We start from the raw sequence: 24,224 nt of genomic DNA, 5'->3' as shown, positions 1-24,224 counted from the left end.
ATACATTAAAAAGATGTAATTTAAATGGAAAGGTTTAGTATTTTTTTGTAACAAATCAAGGCATTTAAAAAAAATGGTTAGACATTGTGAGTATGATTTCGTTTAACAATTTAATTAGAATTGTTTTCACACCTATCATAGTCAAAGTCATAGTTAAAACATTTATTTTTTTAAAGAGCCGTTTGTCACCCAAAAGAGCCGGCTCTTTTCAGTGAGCTGAGTCAACGAGCCGGAATGCCAGCGAGTCCCTACTAATAATGTAACGTGCCTAGCTAAAATCCTGGCTGAATTCAGATTAGCTCCTAACATAGCCTACTACTCTTGCTATTTCTGACATGTATTTGAAATAGTATGAGTATGTTAGTATGCGATTTCGAATTCAGCCCATAATTTCTTCGCTGTTATTTTTTTCATAAATCAATGCTATTGGTCAAACTTTATGTCTGTCAGTGAATTTCAGTGAATTTTACAAATAGTTAACAACCAATGAAAAGCATTAAAACAGCTTGTGTTAAATCTTGTTACTTGTTACTTATTAAATCTTGTTACGCCCGCCTTAATCTGTGATTAAGGCGGGCGTACACGGTGCGAGTTCGGACACTCGGGAGGTCGTGAGATATTGCACACGTTGCGAGTCAGTTTAACTGATAATCGCGTCAAAGCAGCTGGTACACGGCACGACTGTCCTGCACGAATTTTATCCCGAGCCGGCAGCAATCACGTGAGCTTTCGCGTTAAACACAGAGACCGTCAATGTTGCATGATGCAGGCAAAGCTCCAGATAGAAAAATGACAGAAATGTGTGTGCAAATGATTTGCTGAAAAGCAGAGAACAGTAGCGTTCTTTTCAACATAAAAACTTAAAAGAGAGAGAGAGATAGGTGTGTCTCTGTGTGTGTGTGTGTGTGTGTGTGTGTGTGTGTGTGTGTGACAGTGTATGCGCACGCTGTATGGTTGCTGCCACTGAGGTATAGCCCCATCGACGTGGTTGTATGATTTGGCAATAGGGGACAGCTGGTGAAAATCGGGCCGACTCCCCGAATTTTTTTTTAAAACATGTTTAAAAATTATCGGGAGGTCGAGGTGCTCATAACATGCTCAGCTCGGCTCGTCGGCTCGTAATTCCTCTCACACGCTGCGAGCATCACCGATTCCACTCGATTTCTCCCTAGTGAAAAAAATGCTCTGCGAGCTCGTAAAAACGGCAAAAATCGCACCATGTACGTCCGCCTGACTGTCAAGCAAAACCTCACAGCTCATAGCTCCTCTTAGCTCCGCCCCTCCTCCTTCGGCCAGCGCATAGCTGAACGTAATCAGTGATCTTGTAAGATTAAATAAATATATATTTTTATATAAGTACAGCGTTTTCTTTACTCAAGAAATACTATGTCTATAAAGGTTAATATTTTATGTTTTTGAGGTCTGAGACGCAGGAGCGGTGAAGAGAGAGAAAGGGCAAACCAGAGTACAATATACTCTCGCGATCGACTGGAAAGCAGTCCGCGATCGACAGGTCGACCGCGATCGACTGGTTGGGCACCCTTGATCTAGAGACTCCAGAGAACTGTGCTAGACTGGTCTGGTTCCGATTGGGCCAAAAACCTAGGACTAGTTTGCAAAAGTAGGTTTTTCACTAAATTGCCCATAGAATTTTTTTTTTGCTCGGATCGGGATTTGGAGATAGCCATTTTGTCCGTCTGGATCCAGGGATCACAGTGATGCTAAAATTGAGACTCTAGGACAAACTGTCTAGGAGTTATGAGCAATTTAGTAAATGTGGTCATTGTAGCGCCACCTATGGGCCAATCTGGGTCATACTTTGATAGGTTCTCCCCAAATTGAGGACTACCATTTGGCCAAGTTTCAAGGTTCCAGCTCTTACGGTTTGGGCTGCACGATGCGTTTTAGGGCGGAATAATAATAATAATAATAATAATAATAAAAATCAGCACAATTACAATAGGGTTTCAGCATTTCATGCTTGAACCCCTAATAAGAAGAGACGTTTTGGACAGTTATAGCGCCACCTATTGTCCGATCTTCACGAAACTTGGCATGCTTCTTCACCATGTTCTGACACATCTGCTCATCGATTTTTGTGAAGTTTGGGGTTTTCCCTTAGGTTGTATAGGCTTTTGAGTGTTTTTTTGTCCCACCCCTTTCCTGAATGACCCTGTTACAGCCAGGCCAATGCAAAAGTTCAACTTTTTTTCGATAATTATTGATCTAGAGACTCCAGAGAACTGTGCTAGACTGGTCTGGTTCCGATTGGGCCAAAAACCTAGGACTAGTTTGCAAAAGTAGGTTTTTCACTAAATTGCCCATAGAATTTTTTTTTTGCTCGGATCGGGATTTGGAGATAGCCATTTTGTCCGTCTGGATCCAGGGATCACAGTGATGCTAAAATTGAGACTCTAGGACAAACTGTCTAGGAGTTATGAGCAATTTAGTAAATGTGGTCATTGTAGCGCCACCTATGGGCCAATCTGGGTCATACTTTGATAGGTTCTCCCCAAATTGAGGACTACCATTTGGCCAAGTTTCAAGGTTCCAGCTCTTACGGTTTGGGCTGCACGATGCGTTTTAGGGCGGAATAATAATAATAATAATAATAATAATAAAAATCAGCACAATTACAATAGGGTTTCAGCATTTCATGCTTGAACCCCTAATAATAATAATAATAATAAAAATCAGTACAATTACAATAGGGTTTCAGCACTTCGTGCTTGAACCCCTAATAAAAATCAGTACAATTACAATAGGGTTTCAGCACTTCGTGCTTGAACCCCTAATAATAATTAAAGCTGCAAGCAGCATTTATCGGGGTTCAAGCAGTTAAGGCCTTTAAGCACAAAAGCATCAAAAGTGATTAAGTTTTATTTAGCAAGCATGTAACTACTGACATAATAGATGGAAAAGACCATTTACAGGAAATACCATAGGAAATATATGGTTTTAAAGGTTTTTAGCAGTTATAGCGCCACCTATCGTCCGATCTCCATAAAAATTGGCATGCTTGTTAATGATGTTATGTCACATATGCTCACCAATTTTTGTGAAGTTCTGAGTTTTCATTTAGGATTTATAGGCTTTTTAGTGTTTTTTTGCCACGCCCCTTTTCTAAATGACCCTATTACAGCCATCTACATGCAAAAGTTCAACTTTTTTTTTGATAATTATTGATCTAGAGTGTCCAAAGAATTGTCCTAGACTGGTCTGGTTTCGATTGGGCGAAAAACCTAGGACTAGTTCGCAAAAGTAGGTTTTTAACATAATTACAAATATTTAATAAACAGTTTAATTGACAGCAATAGTTCTTGAGGCAAAGTTGTTCAACTTGAGCAGGTCTATCAGATGATATGCATTTTGTGACGATAAGTGTAACACCACGTGATTACAGAGCCATAAAACTCGTTAGCGCCAACTAGTGGCCGATTTCTTTCAAAACTCTTACAGACCTCTAAGACCATGAGTCGAACATGCCCATCGAGTTTCGTTCCGATCAGCCTCCATTAACTTTGTCTAATAGGTGCTCAAATTTCATTGGTCGATGGCGGCCATGTTTTTCAAGATAAGCCAATGTCCTCATAGACATACATGCCACCTTGGACCAAGACACTGCATACCAATTTTCAAGTCAATCGGACTAACGGTCAGGTGGTCATAGCCCTTTTCATGTTTTTTTCATGTTATAGCGCCACCTAGTGATCAATCGTCACAATTTTTTCACTGTGACCCCAGATTGAACTCATACACATGTGCACCAAGTTTGGTGAAGATATCTCATTTTCTTTTTGAGTTATAGCCATTTTAGTAAAATAAGCTCCTCCCACAACATTAATTTATCACCCCCTAGCGACCAGGAATCGAAATTTCGACTTTTTTTCGATAATTATTGATATTCAAACTCCAGAGAACATTTCTTCACTGGTTTGGATCCGATCGGGCAAAAAACCAGGGACTAGTTCGCAAAAGTAGGTTTTTGACAAAATTCAAAATGGCGGAAAAATTTGCATATCAAAAATGAAATCGGAGATATACGTTTTGACCTTCAGGAGTCCAGCTTTCCAATGATATAAGACACTTGAGTCTACGACATACCGTCTAGGAGTTATGAGCAGTTTCGCGCTTTTGGTTGCTATAGCGCCACCTATGGGCCAATCGGCGTCATACTTTGATATGTTCTCCCCAAATTGAGTACTACCATTTGGCCAAGTTTCAAGGTTCCAGCATTTACGGTTTGGGCTGCACGATGCGTTTTAGGGGAGAATAATAATAATAATTAAAGCTGCAAGCAGCATTTATCGGGGTTCAAGCAGTTAAGGCGTTTAAGGTTTTTAAGCACAAAAGCATCAAAAGTTATTAAGATTTATTTAGCAAGCATGTAACCACTGACATAATAGATTGGAAAAGACCATTTACAGCCAATACAGGCAATTTACCATGGTATATATATGGTTTTAAAGCTTTTTAACAGTTATAGCGCCACCTATGGTCCGATCTCCATAAAATTGTTTATTGTGACCTCAAATTGAACCCATACACATGTGTACTGAGTTTGGTGAAGATATCTCATTTACTTCTTGAGTTATAGCCATTTTAGTAAAATAGGCTCCTCCCACAAAAATTGACCACATTCTAGTATTATTTACTATTATTCTAGTTTACCATAGTTTATCATGATTTATCATAGCTTTCCATGATTTACCATGTTAATTGTCAATAGTAATTGTTATATAAGTGATTTTTAGTGTCTTATTGTTATATAAGTGATTTTTAGAGTCTAATGAATGCAAAAGCATATGTGAGTAGACTTCATTAATAAGTAGAATGACCAGCAGAGGGCAGTAGAAGACCACATATTGGCTCACTTTTACTTCAGACTTCTTGATTTTCACCATTTTTCTGCACTTAAGCAAAACAGTTTTTCCATTTTAACTCCATAATGCATGTTTACACACACACACACACACACACACACACACACACACACACACACACACACAAAGACAAAGACAAATGTTGTTATTTTTTCAATGCTATTGGGATATGTCATTATATAAAATATTATTTGAATGGTCTATAAACATTTCACAAAGTCTTTGTAAGCTATTAATCAGATGATTCAGAATTTATTCAGAAACCTAAGACTACACACACACATTATGTTGTAGATACAGACGTTTGAAATATATGATGTGATCAAACTGTCAATACTAATACTTTAACAGATGGATTTTGACTAAATGTAATTGTAAATGTCAAAATAGTGATTTTATAAAGTCTAAATATAAATTATAGAACAATATGACAACATGACTATTTTAAACAGCAGGGGGCAGTAAAATACCACTTATTGGCTTAATATACCATTATATTCATATCATTTTCACCTTTTTAACTGTTATAGAGGCAAATTTTGTCCGATCTGTCTGAAAATTTCCATGCATGTTCAGAGTGATATTTCACATGTTCTGACTTGTTTTTAAGAAGGTTTGAACATTCATTAAAGAGATATAGGCTTTCGGGGACACTTGGTAAAGGCCACATTTTGAAGTGAACCTATTATAGCTATCCAAATGAAGTAGTTCAACTTTTTCTGACAACTATTGTTCTAGTGAGTCCAGAGAATGGTTATGCACTAGTTTTTAACATTATGATATGAAAATTATATGATCAGACATGGAAAAGACCATTTACAGCCAATACAGGCAGTTTACCATAGGAAATATATGGTTTTAAAGCCTTTTAACAGTTATAGCGCCAACTATTGTCCGATCTCCATAAAATTTTGCAAGCTTGTTTGTGATGTTATGACACATATGCTCACCAATTTTTGTGAAGTTCTGAGTTTTCATTTAGGATTTATAGGCTTTTGAGTGTATTTTGCCACGCCCATTTTATAAATGACCCTATTACAGCCATACAAATACAAAAGTTAAACTTTTTTTTGATAATTATTGATCTAGAGAGTCCATAGAATTGTCCTAGACTGGTCTGGTTCCGATCGGGCGAAAAACCAGGGACTAGTTCGCAAAAGTAGGTTTTTAACATATTCATGAATATTTAATGAACGGTTTGATTGACAGCAATGGTTCTAGAGGCAAAGTTGTTCAGCATGAGCAGATCTATCAAATGATATGCATTTTGTGACAATATGTGTAACACCACGTGATTACAGAGCCATAAAACTCGTTAGCGCCAACTAGTGGCCGATTTCTTTCAAAATTCTTACAGACCTCTAGGGCCATGAGTCGAACATGCCCACCGAGTTTCGTTCCGATCGGCCTCCGTTAACCTTGTCTAATAGGTGCTCAACTTCATTGGCCAATGGCGGCCATGTTTTTTGAGATACACCAATGTCCTCATAGACATACATGGCACCTTGGACCAAGACACTGCATACCAATTTTCAAGTCAATCGGACTAACGGTCAGGTGGTTATAGCCTGTTTTATGTTTTTTTCATTTTATAGCGCCACCATGTGGCCAATCGCCGCGATTTTTTTACCGTGACCTCAGATTGACCTCTTACACATGTGTACCAAGTTTGGTGAAAATACCTCATTTACTTCTGGAGTTATAGCCATTTTAGTAAAATAGGCTCCTCCCACAACGTTAATTTTGCACCCCCTAGCGACCGTGAATCGAAATTTCAACTTTTTTTCGATAATTATTGAACATCAGACTCCAGAGAACAATTCTGCACTGGTTTGGTTCCGATCGGGCGAAAAACCAGGGACTAGTTCGCAAAAGTAGATTTTCGACAAAATTCAAAATGGCGGAAAATCTATCATGGCGGAAATAAAATCGGAGATATACGTTTTGTTCGTCAGGCGTCCAGCTTTCCAATGATATAAGACACTTGAGTCTACGACATACGGTCCAGGAGTTATGACCACTTTCGCGCTTTTGGTTGTTATAGCGCCACCTATGGGCCAATCGAGGTCATAATTTGATAACCTCTCCTCGATTTTTGTACTACCATCTGGCAAAGTTTCAAAGCTCTAGCCCTTACGGTTTGGGCTGCACGATGCGTTTTACGGCGGAATAATAATAATAATAATAATAATAATAATAATAATAATAATAAAAATCAGCACAAATACAATAGGGTTTCAGCACTTCGTGCTTGAACCCCTAATAATAATAAAAATCAGCACAATTACAATAGGGTTTCAGCATTTCATGCTTGAACCCCTAATAAGAGGAGACGTTTTGGACAGTTATAGCGCCACCTATGGTCCGATCTTCACGAAACTTGGCATGCTTCTTCACCATGTTCTGACACATCTGCTCATCGATTTTTGTGAAGTTTGGGGTTTTCCCTTAGGTTGTATAGGCTTTTGAGTGTTTTTTGGTCCCACCCCTTTCCTAAATGACCCTGTTACAGCCAGGCCAATGCAAAAGTTCAACTTCTTTTCAATAATTATTGATCTAGAGAGTCCAGAGAACTGTGCTAGACTGGTCTGGTTCCGATTGGGCCAAAAACCTAGGACTAGTTCGCAAAAGTAGGTTTTTCACTAAATTGCCCATAGAAATTTGTTTTTTTGCTCGTAGAGCAATTTGGAGATAGCCATTTTGTCCGTCTGGATCCAGGGATCACAGTGATGCTAAAATTGAGACTCTAGGACAAACCGTCTAGGAGTTATGAGTAATTTAGTAAATGTGGTCATTGTAGCGCCACCTATGGGCCAATCTGGGTCATACTTTGATAGGTTCTCCCCAAATTGAGGACTACCATTTGGCCAAGTTTCAAGGTTCCAGCTCTTACGGTTTGGGCTGCACGATGCGTTTTAGGGCGGAATAATAATAATAATAATAATAATTAAAGCTGCAAGCAGCATTTATCGGGGTTCAAGCATTTAAGGCCTTTAAGGCATTTAAGCATTCAAGACATTAAGATTTATTTAGAAAGCTTTTAACCACTGAAATAATAGATTGAAAAGTCCATTTACAGCCAATACAGGCAATTTACCATTGCTTTTTAACAGTTATAGCGCCAACTATCATCCGATCTACATACAATTTTGCATGCTTATTTAGAATGTTATGGCACATATGTTCACCAATTTTCGTGATGTTCTGAGTTTTTGTTTAGGATTTATAGGCTTTTGTTTGCATTTTGCCACGCCCATTTTCTTTATGACCCAATTATACCCATGCGAAAAATGCAAAAGTTCAACTTTTTTTGATAATTATTGATCTAAAGAGTCCAGAGAATTGTCCTAGACTCGTTTGGTTCCGATCGGGCAAAAAACCAGGGACTAGTTCGCAAAAGTAGGTTTTTAACATATTCGTGAATAATTAATAAACTGTTTGATTGACAGCAATGGTTCTAGAGGCAAAGTTGTTCAGCATGAGCAGGTCTATCAAATGATATGCATTTTGTGATGATAAGTGTAACACCACGTGATTACAGAGCCATAAAACTCGTTAGCGCCAACTAGTGGCCGATTTCTTTCAAAATTCTTACAGACCTCTAGGGCCATGAGTCGAACATGCCCACCGAGTTTTGTTCCGATCGGCCTCCGTTAACCTTGTCTAATAGGTGCTCAAACTTCATTGGCCGATGGCGGCCATGTTTTTTGAGATACACCAATGTCCTCATAGATATACATGACAGCTTGGACCAAGACACTGCATACCAATTTTCAAGTCAATCGAACTAACGGTCAGGTGGTTACAGCCTGATTTATGTTTTTTTCATGTTATAGCGCCACCATGTGGCCAATCGCCGCAATCTTTTTACTATGACCTCAGATTGACCTCTTACACAGGTGTACCGAGTTTGGTGAATATACCTCATTTACTTCTGGAGTTATAGCCATTTTAGTAAAATAGGCTCCGCCTTCTTCAAACATTTTGGCGCCCCTTAGCGACCGTCAATCGAAATTTCAACTTTTTTTCGATAATTATTGATATTCTGACTCCAGAGAACATTTCTGCACTGGTTTGGTTCCGATCGGACACAAAACCAGGGACTAGTTCGCAAAAGTAGGTTTTGGACATAATTCAAAATGGCGGAAAATTTGCATACCGGAAATGAAATCCTTGAGGCCTTTTTTGTTCGGCTTGACCCAAGGATTCCAATGATATAAGACACTTGAGTCTGTGACAAACGGTTAATGAGATTTAAGCAAAAATATGATTTTTTTTTGTTTTTTGCACTGTAGTACAAAAATCGAGGAGAGGTTATCAAAATATGACCCCGATTGGCCCATAGGTGTATGGGCCAATCGGGGTCATATTTTGATAACCTCTCCTCGATTTTTGTACTACCATCTGGCAAAGTTTCAAGTCTCTAGCACTTACGGTTTGGGCTGCACGATGCGTTTTACGGCAGAAGAAAAATAATAATAATAAAAATCAGTACAATTACAATAGGGTTTCAGCACTTCGTGCTTGAACCCCTAATAATAAAAATCAGCACAATTACAATAGGGTTTCAGCATTTCATGCTTGAACCCCTAATAAGAGGAGACGTTTTGGACAGTTATAGCGCCACCTATGGTCCGATCTTCACGAAACTTGGCATGCTTCTTCACCATGTTCTGACACATCTGCTCATCGATTTTTGTGAAGTTTGGGGTTTTCCCTTAGGTTGTATAGGCTTTTGAGTGTTTTTTGGTCCCACCCCTTTCCTAAATGACCCTGTTACAGCCAGGCCAATGCAAAAGTTCAACTTCTTTTCAATAATTATTGATCTAGAGAGTCCAGAGAACTGTGCTAGACTGGTCTGGTTCCGATTGGGCCAAAAACCTAGGACTAGTTCGCAAAAGTAGGTTTTTCACTAAATTGCCCATAGAAATTTGTTTTTTTGCTCGTAGAGCAATTTGGAGATAGCCATTTTGTCCGTCTGGATCCAGGGATCACAGTGATGCTAAAATTGAGACTCTAGGACAAACCGTCTAGGAGTTATGAGTAATTTAGTAAATGTGGTCATTGTAGCGCCACCTATGGGCCAATCTGGGTCATACTTTGATAGGTTCTCCCCAAATTGAGGACTACCATTTGGCCAAGTTTCAAGGTTCCAGCTCTTACGGTTTGGGCTGCACGATGCGTTTTAGGGCGGAATAATAATAATAATAATAATTAAAGCTGCAAGCAGCATTTATCGGGGTTCAAGCATTTAAGGCCTTTAAGGCATTTAAGCATTCAAGACATTAAGATTTATTTAGAAAGCTTTTAACCACTGAAATAATAGATTGAAAAGTCCATTTACAGCCAATACAGGCAATTTACCATTGCTTTTTAACAGTTATAGCGCCAACTATCATCCGATCTACATACAATTTTGCATGCTTATTTAGAATGTTATGGCACATATGCTCACCAATTTTCGTGATGTTCTGAGTTTTTGTTTAGGATTTATAGGCTTTTGTTTGCATTTTGCCACGCCCATTTTCTTTATGACCCAATTATACCCATGCGAAAAATGCAAAAGTTCAACTTTTTTTGATAATTATTGATTTAAAGAGTCCAGAGAATTGTCCTAGACTCGTTTGGTTCCGATCGGGCAAAAAACCAGGGACTAGTTCGCAAAAGTAGGTTTTTAACATATTCGTGAATAATTAATAAACTGTTTGATTGACAGCAATGGTTCTAGAGGCAAAGTTGTTCAGCATGAGCAGGTCTATCAAATGATATGCATTTTGTGATGATAAGTGTAACACCACGTGATTACAGAGCCATAAAACTCGTTAGCGCCAACTAGTGGCCGATTTCTTTCAAAATTGTTACAGACCTCTAGGGCCATGAGTCGAACATGCCCACCGAGTTTTGTTCCGATCGGCCTCCGTTAACCTTGTCTAATAGGTGCTCAAACTTCATTGGCCGATGGCGGCCATGTTTTTTGAGATACACCAATGTCCTCATAGATATACATGACAGCTTGGACCAAGACACTGCATACCAATTTTCAAGTCAATCGGACTAACGGTCAGGTGGTTACAGCCTGATTTATGTTTTTTTCATGTTATAGCGCCACCATGTGGCCAATCGCCGCAATCTTTTTACTATGACCTCAGATTGACCTCTTACACAGGTGTACCGAGTTTGGTGAATATACCTCATTTACTTCTGGAGTTATAGCCATTTTAGTAAAATAGGCTCCGCCTTCTTCAAACATTTTGGCGCCCCTTAGCGACCGTCAATCGAAATTTCAACTTTTTTTCGATAATTATTGATATTCTGACTCCAGAGAACATTTCTGCACTGGTTTGGTTCCGATCGGACACAAAACCAGGGACTAGTTCGCAAAAGTAGGTTTTGGACATAATTCAAAATGGCGGAAAATTTGCATACCGGAAATGAAATCCTTGAGGCCTTTTTTGTTCGGCTTGACCCAAGGATTCCAATGATATAAGACACTTGAGTCTGTGACAAACGGTTAATGAGATTTAAGCAAAAATATGATTTTTTTTTGTTTTTTGCACTGTAGCGCCACCTATGGGCCAATCGGGGTCATATTTTGATAACCTCTCCTCGATTTTTGTACTACCATCTGGCAAAGTTTCAAGTCTCTAGCACTTACGGTTTGGGCTGCACGATGCGTTTTACGGCAGAAGAAAAATAATAATAATAAAAATCAGTACAATTACAATAGGGTTTCAGCACTTCGTGCTTGAACCCCTAATAATAATAAAAATCAGCACAATTACAATAGGGTTTCAGCATTTCATGCTTGAACCCCTAATAAGAGGAGACGTTTTGGACAGTTATAGCGCCACCTATGGTCCGATCTTCACGAAACTTGGCATGCTTCTTCACCATGTTCTGACACATCTGCTCATCGATTTTTGTGAAGTTTGGGGTTTTCCCTTAGGTTGTATAGGCTTTTGAGTGTTTTTTGGTCCCACCCCTTTCCTAAATGACCCTGTTACAGCCAGGCCAATGCAAAAGTTCAACTTCTTTTCAATAATTATTGATCTAGAGAGTCCAGAGAACTGTGCTAGACTGGTCTGGTTCCGATTGGGCCAAAAACCTAGGACTAGTTCGCAAAAGTAGGTTTTTCACTAAATTGCCCATAGAAATTTGTTTTTTTGCTCGTAGAGCAATTTGGAGATAGCCATTTTGTCCGTCTGGATCCAGGGATCACAGTGATGCTAAAATTGAGACTCTAGGACAAACCGTCTAGGAGTTATGAGTAATTTAGTAAATGTGGTCATTGTAGCGCCACCTATGGGCCAATCTGGGTCATACTTTGATAGGTTCTCCCCAAATTGAGGACTACCATTTGGCCAAGTTTCAAGGTTCCAGCTCTTACGGTTTGGGCTGCACGATGCGTTTTAGGGCGGAATAATAATAATAATAATAATAATAAAAATCAGCACAATTACAATAGGGTTTCAGCATTTCATGCTTGAACCCCTAATTAAAGCTGCAAGCAGCATTTATCGGGGTTCAAGCAGTTAAGGCCTTTAAGACATTTAAGCACAAAAGCATCAAAAGTTATTAAGATTTATTTAGCAAGCATGTAACCACTGACATAATAGATGGAAAAGACCATTTACAGCCAATACAGGCAATTTGCCATGGGATATATATGGTTTTAAAGCTTTTTAACAGTTATAGCGCCACCTATGGTCCGATCTCCATAAAATTGTTTACTGTGACCTCAAATTGAACCCATACACATGTGTACTGAGTTTGGTGAAGATATCTCATTTACTTCTTGAGTTATAGCCATTTGAGTAAAATAGGCTCCTCCCACAATGATTTGCCACATTCTAGAATTATTTAATATGATTCTAGCATGATTTACTATCATATACCATGTTCCAGAATGATTTATTAGGATTCTAGCATGATTTACCTTGATACACCTCATTTCAGTATTATTTACTATGATTTACAATGTTTCTAGCATGATTAACCACATTACTAGCAATTATGTGAAGTGTCAGTGCAAATGAGGTGATGAACACTGACAAAATATTATTGTGTTATAATAGTTAGTTATATACGTGATTTTTAGTGTGTGTCCAAGTATGAATGCAAAAGCACATGTAAATTAAAGCTGCAAGCAGCATTTATCGGGGTTCAAGCTATTAAGGCCTTTAAGGGGTTTTAAGCACAAAAGCATCAAAAGTTATCAGGTTTTATTTAGCATGTAACCACTGACATAATAGATGGAAAAGACCATTTACAGCCAATACAGGCAATGTACCATAGGAAATATATGGTTTTAAAGCTTTTTAACAGTTATAGCGCCACCTATTGTCCGATCTCCATAAAATTTGGAATGCTTGTTAATGATGTTATGTCACATATGCTCACCGATTTTTGTGAAGTTCTGAGTTTTCATTTAGGATTTATAGGATTTTTAATGTATTTTGCCACGCCCATTTTATAAATGACCCTATTAGAGCCATCCAAATGCAAAATTTCAACTTTTTTTTGATAGTTTTTGATCTAGAGAGTCCAGAGAATTGTCCTAGACTGGTCTGGTTCCGATCGGGCAAAAAACCTAGGACTAGTTCGCAAAAGTAGGTTTTTAACATGTTTGCGAATATTTAATGAACGGTTTGATTGACAGCAATGGTTCTTGAGGCAAAGTTGTTCAGGATGAGGAGATCTATCAAATGATATGCATATTGTGTGGATATTTGTAACACCACGTGATTACAGAGCCTTAAAACTCGTTAGCACCAACTAGTGGCCGATTTCTTTCAAAATTCTTACAGACCTCTAGGGCCTTGAGTCGAACATGCCCATCGAGTTTCGTTCCGATCGGCCTCCGTTAACCTTGTCTAATAGGTGCTCAAATTTCATTGGCCGATGGCGGCCATGTTTTTTGAGATACGCCAATGTCCTCATACACATACATGGCACCTTGGACCAAGACACTGCATACCAATTTTCAAGTCAATCGGACTAACGGTCAGGTGGTTATAGCCTGTTTTATGTTTTTTTCATGTTATAGCGCCACCATGTGGTCAATCGCCGCGGTTTTTTTACTGTGACCTCAGATTGACCTCTTACACATGTGTACCAAGTTTGGTGAAGATACCTCATTTACTTCTGGAGTTATAGCCATTTTAGTAAAATAGGCCCCGCCCACAACGTACGTTTTGGCGGCCCTTAGCGTCCGTGAATCGAAATTTCAACTTTTTTTCGATAGTTTTTGATATTCAGACTCTAGAGAACATTTCTGCACTGGTTTGGTTCCGATCGGGCGAAAAACCTAGGACTAGTTCGCAAAAGTATGTTTTTGACAAAATTCAAAATGGCGGAAAATCTATCATGGCGGAAATGAAATCGGAGATATACGTTTTGTTCGTCAGGCGTCCAGCTTTCCAATGATATAAGACACTTGAGTCTACGTCATACGGTCTAGTAGTTATGAGCAGTTTTGCGCTTTTGGTTGCTATAGCGCCACCTATGGGCCAATCGGGGTCATACTTTTATAGGTTCTCCCCAAATTGAGGACTACCATTTGGCCAAGTTTCAAGGTTCCAGCTCTTACGGTTTGGTCTGCACAATGCGTTTTAGGGGAAAATAATAATAATAATAATAATTAAAGCTGCAAGCAGCATTTATCGGGGTTCAAGCTATTAAGGCGTTTAAGGTTTTTAAGCACAAAAGCATCAAAAGTTATTAAGTTTTATTTAGCAAGAATGTAACCATTGACATCATAGATGGAAAATACCATGTTTTAGCATGATTTATCATGTTATAACACATTCTAGCATGATTTACCATGGTTTACCATGATTTACCATGGTTTACCATGATTTACCCTGTTCTAGCATAGTTTACCATGAATTTATCTTAGTTTACCTTGATTTACCATGTTCTAGCATGATTTACCATGATATACCACATTCTAGCATGATTTACCATAGTTTATCATGATTTACCATGGTTTACCATGATTTACCCTGTTCTAGCATAGTTTACCATGAATTTATCTTAGTTTACCTTGATTTACCATGTTCTAGCATGATTTACCATGATATACCACATTCTAGCATGATTTACCATAGTTTATCATGATTTACCATGGTTTACCATGATTTGCCCTGTTCTAGCATAGTTTACCATGAATTTATCTTAGTTTACCTTGATTTACCATGTTCTAGCATGATTTACCATGATATACCACATTCTAGCATGATTTACCATAGTTTATCATGCATTAACCATAGTTTATCATGATTTACCATGGTTTATCATGATTTACCCTGTTCTTGCATGATTTAATATTATATACCACGTTCTAGAATGATTTACCAGGATTCTAGCATGATTTACCTTGATACACCACATTTTAGTATTATTTACTATAATTTACCATGTTTCTAGCGTGATTTACCATGATTTACCACATTACTAGCCATTATGTGAAGTGTCAGTGCAAATGACAAAATATGATTTTGTTATAATAGTTATTGTTATATAAGTGATTTTTTAGTGTCCAAGTATTAATGTGAGCACATGTGAAAAGACTTCATTAATCCGTAGAATGGCCAGCAGAGGGCAGTAGAAGACCACTTATTGGCTCACTTTCACTTTAAATTTCATTATTTTCACCAGTTTTCTGCACTAAAGCAAACCAGTGTTTCCATGTTAACTCAATAATGCATGCTCTCTCTCTCTCACACACACACACACACACACACACACACACACACACACACACACACACAAAGACAAATGTTGTTGTTGTTGTTGTTGTTTTTTCAATACTATTGGGATATGCCATTATGAAAATATATTTATATTTATATATATTTATATCTATAAACATTTCACAAAGTCTTTGTAAGCTATTAATCAGATGATTCAGAATTTATACAGAAACCTAAGACTACACACACACATTATGTTGTAGATACAGACATTTGAACTATATGATGTGATCAAACTGTCAATACTAATACTTTAACCCTCTGGGGACCAAGGTGTTTTTGGGGCCCTTGAGATGTTCTGACATGCCTTGACATTTGTGCTTTTTTCAGTTATTTATAAACATGTTAATGACAAAGGTGTAAATTCACTATATATAGCACAAACAGGGCTACCATAATATGCGAGCAACTTGTATGTAGATGTTTGTATTTTTAAGAGAATAATGTTTATGCGTGGTTATTGGAAAAAATAAAAATGAAAGTTGCTGAATTAAGACCACAAAACACATATTAAATATGTGTCCACAAGACTTTTGACCAATGGATGTGGTCCCTTTGAGTTCTAGCTTCAAAATTATATGAAAATAGTCTTGCTTTATCGTTCACAAAAAAAAATACATTGATTTAAATGGTGTAAAACAGGTTTTGCTTGGAAAGCCAATATGCGAGGGGGAGGAGTAGTTCACACCCACTCTGCATAATAACTCTGCCTAATGAGCCATCCTTTCAGGTGTGACACTGACTGAGCCACAATGCAAGGACAAAGGATGTATTTAGAAGAAGACTTATATTGACCATTTAAGATTTTGCTTACATCTCTCTTGTAAATATGTTTTGCTATTTTATTAAAAATGTTACAATTACAACAATAATTACAATTTCAACAATATTTCAAGTGTACTCTTTCTTTGTAAAAAAGAAAAAGAAAAAAGATTATAGGCCTACATTTTATCATATGTATTCATTAGTTTGAATATAGCCGCATTGGAACATCTAACATCTTAGTCTATGACTTTATTTTTGACAAATATATATATATATATATATATATATATATATATATATATATATATATATATATATATATATATATATATATATAAAACGTTAGATATGAGCAGAAATTGCTAAACAAAAGCTTATTTTATGTGGCAGTATATTTTACAGTAGCCTAAAAACTGTACCCAAATCTAGTCAACAAGTGACTGACTGTAGCGTTGTTTTTATGAAATATTAGGGCATATAAATGCTAATTTGCAGTTTAATACGTTGCTTATACAAATACATTTTATTTCAACATATTCCAGTCGATTTTTACTCATCTCAGTAGGCTATAGCAAAGCAGTTTATTCTTTCACACACAGACGCGCGATTTATATTTAGGCTAAACAGTCTTTACAAATATGTACCCTTCATTCATCTCACAGAAAGGCGAGTCATATTATAGAAATGCGATTCATCTTTTTGCGGTTTGCATAGGCCTACACTAACGTTATTCCATAACGTTATTCCACACTTGAGAAAAGAAAACAGCCTACCTCACTCCTCAGCGGGATCTGCTCCTCATATCAGGATATATTGTTCCTCATATCAGCACTGTTCTGAGGAGTCTTTTCTCCATAAGGTAGGCTATATTATGCCTCACTCGATCGCGACGCGCTTTGTTTACAGCTGATGTGGGCGTTTCACAGATCTTCAATAGTTCTCAGAATTTGCGTTTGAATAGCACGCGCTCTCCGGGGAGTGGTCACATTACTGTGAATTAGCTCGTAATGAGCTCGACAGGAGTCGCTCTCTTTTTATACAGATTACAGAAGATGAGAATATTTGTTTTTTATATAAGTTACTTCATTTAACAGATGCGATCTCAAGCTTTATGCCCGTGGGTCTGTTTGCCTGTTTGACTGAATTTTCGCGAAGTTATAGATCATTTTCGAACGCGTTTCAAATGGGAGTTTACTGACAGTGAGAAGGCAGAAATCGCATCATGTTAATTTTTCTTTATTTGTCAAAAAGCAAAACACTTTATTTTTATTGTGAGTATACAGAAAAAAAATAGAAACTGAACAGGATCGTTTGATGTATTACACGAAAATGAAAGATCAAAATTAACAGAGCATTTAGTGTTTATTTTCATTGCTAAAAAAAAAAAACGAGCAAAACGCGCGGGCGTTTTTGGTCCCCAGAGGGTTAACAGATGGATTTTGACTAAATGTAATTGTAAATGTTAAAATAGTGATTTTATAAAGTCTAAATATAAATTATAGAACAATATGACAACATGACTATTTTAAACAGCAGGGGGCAGTAAAATATCACTTATTGGCTTAATATGCCATTATATTCATATCATTTTCACTTTTTTAACTGTTATAGAGGCAAATTTTTTCAGATCTGTCTGAAAATTTTCATGCATGTTCAGAGTGATATTTCACATGTTCTGACTTGTTTTTAAGAAGGTCTGAGCATTCATTAAAGAGATATAGGCTTTCGGGGACACTTGGTAAAGGCCACATTTTGAAGTGAACCTATTATAGCTATCCAAATGAAGTAGTTCAACTTTTTCTGACAATTATTGTTCTAGTGAGTCCAGAGAATTGTATTGCACTAGTTTTTAACATTATGATATGGAAATTATATGATCAGAGATGGAAAAGACCATTTACAGTCAATACAGGCAGTTTACCATAGGAAATATATGGTTTTAAAGCTTTTTAACAGTTATAGCGCCACCTATCGTCCGATCTCCATAAAATTTTGCATGCTGTTTAATGATGTTATGTCACATATGCTCACCAATTTTTGTGAAGTTCTGGGTTTTTATTTAGGATTTATAGGGTTTTTAGTGTATTTTGCCACGCCCCTTTTCTAAATGACCCTATTACAGCCATCCAAATGCAAAAGTTCAACTTTTTTTCGATAATTATTGATCTGGAGAGTCCAGAGAATTGTCCTAGACTGGTCTGGTTCCGATCGGGCGAAAAACCTAGGACTAGTTTGCAAAAGTAGGTTTTTAACATATTCGCGAATAATTAATGAACGGTTTGATTGACAGCAATGGTTCTAGAGGCAAAGTTGTTCACCATGAGGAGATCTATCAAATGATATGCATATTGTGTGGATATTTGTAACACCACGTGATTACAGAGCCGTAAAACTCGTTAGCGCCAACTAGTGGCCGATTTCTTTCAAAATTCTTACAGAACTCTAGGGCCATGAGTCGAACATGCCCATCGAGTTTCGTTCCGATCGGCCTCCATTAACCTTGTCTAATAGGTGCTCAACTTCATTGGCCAATGGCGGCCATGTTTTTTGAGATACACCAATGTCCTCATAGACATACATGGCACCTTGGACCAAGACACTGCATACCAATTTTCAAGTCAATTGGACTAACGGTCAGGTGGTTATATCCCTTTTCATGTTTTTTTCATGTTATAGCGCCACCTAGTGTTCAATCGTCGCGATTTTTTTACTGTGACCCCAGATTGAAACCCTACACATGTGTACCGAGTTTGGTGAAGCTATCTTATTTACTTTTTAAGTTATAGCCATTTTAGTAAAATAGGCTCCGCCCACAACGTTTATTTTGCGTCCCCTAGCGACCATGAATCGAAATTTCAACTTTTTTTCGATAATTATTGATCTTCAGACTTCAGAGAACATTTCTGCACTGGTTTGGTTCCGATCGGATGAAAAACCACTGACTAGTTTGCAAAAGTAGATTTTTGACAAAATTCAAAATGGCGGAAAATCTATCATGACGGAAATGAAATCGGAGATATACGTTTTGTTCGTCAGGCGTCCAGCTTTCCAATGATATAAGACAATTGAGTCTAGGACATACGGTCTAGGAGTTATGAGCAGTTCCGCGCTTTTGGTCGCTATAGCGCCACCTATGGGCCAATCGGGGTCATAATCTCTGAACCTCTCCTCGATTTTTGTACTACCATCTGGCAAAGTTTCAATGCTCTAGCCCTTACGGTTTGGGCTGCACGATGCGTTTTACGGCAGAAGAATAATAATAATAATAATAATTAAAGCTGCAAGCAGCATTTATCGGGGTTCAAGCAGTTAAAGCCTTTTAAGCATTTAAGCACAAAAGCATCAAAAGTTAAGATTTATTTAGCAAGCATGTAACCACGGACATAATAGATGGAAAAGACCATTTACAGCCAATACAGGCAGTTTACCATGGGATATATATGGTTTTAAAGCTTTTTAACAGTTATAGCGCCACCTATGGTCCGATCTCCATAGAATTGTTTACTGTGACCTCAAATTGAACCCATACACATGTGTACTGAGTTTGGTGAAGATATCTCATTTACTTCTTGAGTTATAGCCATTTTAGTAAAATAGGCTCCTCCCACAACAATTTAGCACATTCTAGTATTATTTACTATGATTCTAGCATGATTTGCCATATTCTAGCATAATTTACCATGATATACTACATTCTAGTATGATTTACCATTGTTTACTGTGATTCTAGCATGGATTACCATAGTTTATCATGATTTATCATAGTTTACCATGATTTACCCTGTTCTAGCATAGTTTACCATGATTTACCATGTTCTAGCATGATTTACCATGATATACCACATTCTAACATGATTTACCATAGTTTATTATGATTTATCATGGCTTACCATGATTTACCCTGTTCTAGCATAGTTTACCATGATTTACCATGTTCTAGCATGATGTACCATGATATACTATGTTCTAGAATGATGTACCAGGATTGTAGTATGATTTACCTTGATACACCACATTCTAGTATCATTTATTGATTTACCATGTTTTTAGTGTGATTTAACCATGATTTACCACATTGCTAGCAATTATGTGAAGTATCAGTAAAAATGAAGTGATAAACTCTGACAAAATATGATTGTGCTACAATAGTAATTGTTATATAAGTGATTTTTTAGTGTTTTATTGTTATATAAGTGATTTTTAGTGTCTAATGAATGCAAAAGCATATGTGGGTAGACATTAATAAGTAGAATGGCCAGCAGAGGGCAGTAGAAGACCACATATTGGCTCACTTTCACTTTAAACTTCTTGATTTTCACCATTTTTCTGCACTAAAGCAAACCAGTTTTTCCATTTTAAATCCATAATGCATGTTAACACACACACACACACACACACACACACACACAAGACAAATGTTGTTTTTTCAATGCTATTGGGATATGTCATTATGAAAATATATTTGAATGGTCTATAAACATTTCACAAAGTCTTTGTAAGCTATTAATCAGATCATTCAGAATTTATTCAGAAACCTAAGACTACACACACACATTATATTGTAGATACAGACATTTGAAATATATGATGTGATCAAACTGTGAATACTAATAATTTAACAGATGGATTTTTGACTAAATGTAATTGTAAATGTTAAAATAGTGATTTTATAAAGTCTAAATATAAATTATAGAACAATATGACAACATGACTATTTTAAACAGCAGGGGGCAGTAAAATACCACTTCTTGGCTTAATATGTCATTATATTCATATCATTTTCACCTTTTTAACTGTTATAGAGGCAAATTTTGTCAGATCTGTCTGAAAATTTTCATGCATGTTCAGAGTGATATTTCACATGTTCTGACTTGTTTTTAAGAAGGTTTGAACATTCATTAAAGAGATATAGGCTTTCGGGGACACTTGGTAAAGGCCACATTTTGAAGTGAACCTATTATAGCTATCCAAATGAAGTAGTTCAACTTTTTCTGACAATTATTGTTCTAGTGAGTCCAGAGAATTGTATTGCACTAGTTTTTAACATTATGATATGAAAATTATATATTCAGAGATGGAAAAGACCATTTACAGTCAATACAGGCAGTTTACCATAGGAAATATATGGTTTTAAAGATTTTTAACAGTTATAGCGCCACCTATCGTCCGATCTCCATGAAATTTTGCATGCTTGTTAATGATGTTATGTCACATAAGTTCACCAATTTTTGTGAAGTTCTGGGTTTTTATTTAGGATTTATAGGCTTTTTAATGTATTTTTCCATGCCCATTTTATAAATGATCCTATTACAGCCATCCAAATGCAAAAGTTCAACTTTTTTTTGATAATTATTGATCTAGAGAGTCCAGAGAATTGTCCTAGACTGGTCTGGTTCCGATCGGGCAAAAAACCTAGGACTAGTTCGCAAAAGTAGGTTTTAGACATATTCATGAATATTTAATGAACGGTTTGATTGACAGAAATGGTTCTTGAGGCAAAGTTGTTCAGCATGAGCAGATATATCAAATGATATGCTTTTTGTGACGATAAGTGTAACACCACGTGATTACAGAGCCAAAAAACTCGTTAGCGCCAACTAGTGGCCGATTTCTTTCAAAATTCTTACAGACCTCTAGGGCCATGAGTCGAACATGCCCATCAAGTTTCGTTCCGATCGGCCTCCGTTAACCTTGTCTAATAGGTGCTCAACTTCATTGGCCAATGGCGGCCATGTTTTTTGAGATACGCCAATGTCCTCATAGACATACATGGCACCTTGGACCAAGACACTGCATACCAATTTTCAAGTCAATCGGACTAACGGTCAGGTGGTTATAGCCCTTTTCATGTTTTTTTCATGTTATAGCGCCACCTAGTGTTCAATCGTCGCGATTTTTTTACTGTGACCCCAGAATGAACCCATACACATGTGTACCGAGTTTGGTGAAGCTATCTTATTTACTTTTTAAGTTATAGCCATTTTAGTAAAATAGGCTCCTCCCACAACGATTATTTTGCGCCCCCTAGCGTCCATGAATCGAAATTTCAACATTTTTTCGATAATTATTGATCTTCAGACTCCAGAGAACATTTCTGCACTGGTTTGGCTCCGATCGGGCAAAAAACCAGGGACTAGTTCGCAAAAGTAGATTTTCGACAAAATTCAAAATGGCGGAAAATCTATCATGACGGAAATGAAATCGGAGATATACGTTTTGTTCGTCAGGCGTCCAGCTTTCCAATGATATAAGACACTTGAGTCTGCGACATACGGTCTAGGAGTTATGAGCAGTTTCGCGCTTTTGGTTGCTATAGCGCCACCTATGGGCCAATCGGGGTCATAATCTCTGAACCTCTCCTCGATTTTTGTACTACCATCTGGCAAAGTTTCAATGCTCTAGCCCTTACGGTTTGGGCTGCACGATGCGTTTTACGGCAGAAGAATAATAATAATAATAATAATTAAAGCTGCAAGCAGCATTTATCGGGGTTCAAGCTATTAAGGCCTTTAAGGGGTTTTAAGCACAAAAGCATCAAAAGTTATCAGGTTTTATTTAGCATGTAACCACTGACATAATAGATGGAAAAGACCATTTACAGCCAATACAGGCAATGTACCATAGGAAATATATGGTTTTAAAGCTTTTTAACAGTTATAGCGCCACCTATTGTCCGATCTCCATAAAATTTGGAATGCTTGTTAATGATGTTATGTCACATATGCTCACCAATTTTTGTGAAGTTCTGAGTTTTCATTTAGGATTTATAGGATTTTTAATGTATTTTGCCACGCCCATTTTATAAATGACCCTATTAGAGCCATCCAAATGCAAAATTTCAACTTTTTTTTGATAGTTTTTGATCTAGAGAGTCCAGAGAATTGTCCTAGACTGGTCTGGTTCCGATCGGGCGAAAAACCTAGGACTAGTTCGCAAAAGTAGGTTTTTAACATGTTTGCGAATATTTAATGAACGGTTTGATTGACAGCAATGGTTCTTGAGGCAAAGTTGTTCAGGATGAGGAGATCTATCAAATGATATGCATATTGTGTGGATATTTGTAACACCACGTGATTACAGAGCCTTAAAACTCGTTAGCACCAACTAGTGGCCGATTTCTTTCAAAATTCTTACAGACCTCTAGGGCCTTGAGTCGAACATGCCCATCGAGTTTCGTTCCGATCGGCCTCCGTTAACCTTGTCTAATAGGTGCTCAAATTTCATTGGCCGATGGCGGCCATGTTTTTTGAGATACGCCAATGTCCTCATACACATACATGGCACCTTGGACCAAGACACTGCATACCAATTTTCAAGTCAATCGGACTAACGGTCAGGTGGTTATAGCCTGTTTTATGTTTTTTTCATGTTATAGCGCCACCATGTGGTCAATCGCCGCGGTTTTTTTACTGTGACCTCAGATTGACCTCTTACACATGTGTACCAAGTTTGGTGAAGATACCTCATTTACTTCTGGAGTTATAGCCATTTTAGTAAAATAGGCCCCGCCCACAACGTACGTTTTGGCGGCCCTTAGCGTCCGTGAATCGAAATTTCAACTTTTTTTCGATAGTTTTTGATATTCAGACTCTAGAGAACATTTCTGAACTGGTTTGGTTCCGATCGGGCGAAAAACCTAGGACTAGTTCGCAAAAGTATGTTTTTGACAAAATTCAAAATGGCGGAAAATCTATCATGGCGGAAATGAAATCGGAGATATACGTTTTGTTCGTCAGGCGTCCAGCTTTCCAATGATATAAGACACTTGAGTCTACGTCATACGGTCTAGTAGTTATGAGCAGTTTTGCGCTTTTGGTTGCTA

The 24,224-nt window shown here is 37.4% G+C and overlaps 1 protein-coding gene across 1 annotated transcript in view; it reads left to right on the top strand.

The window, feature by feature from the left end:
• Positions 1–24,224, top strand: part of LOC307145102 (uncharacterized protein) — a 590,539-nt gene that overhangs the window by 6,840 nt on the left and 559,475 nt on the right. The gene's annotated exons all lie outside the window — the stretch shown is intronic.

This window comes from Squalius cephalus (assembly GCF_949319135.1).
Source record: "Squalius cephalus genome assembly, chromosome: 2".
In the NCBI taxonomy this organism is placed as follows: Eukaryota; Metazoa; Chordata; class Actinopteri; order Cypriniformes; family Leuciscidae; genus Squalius; species Squalius cephalus.
Note: the sequence above shows the minus strand (reverse complement) of the source record. Positions and strands in the feature narration are given on the sequence as shown.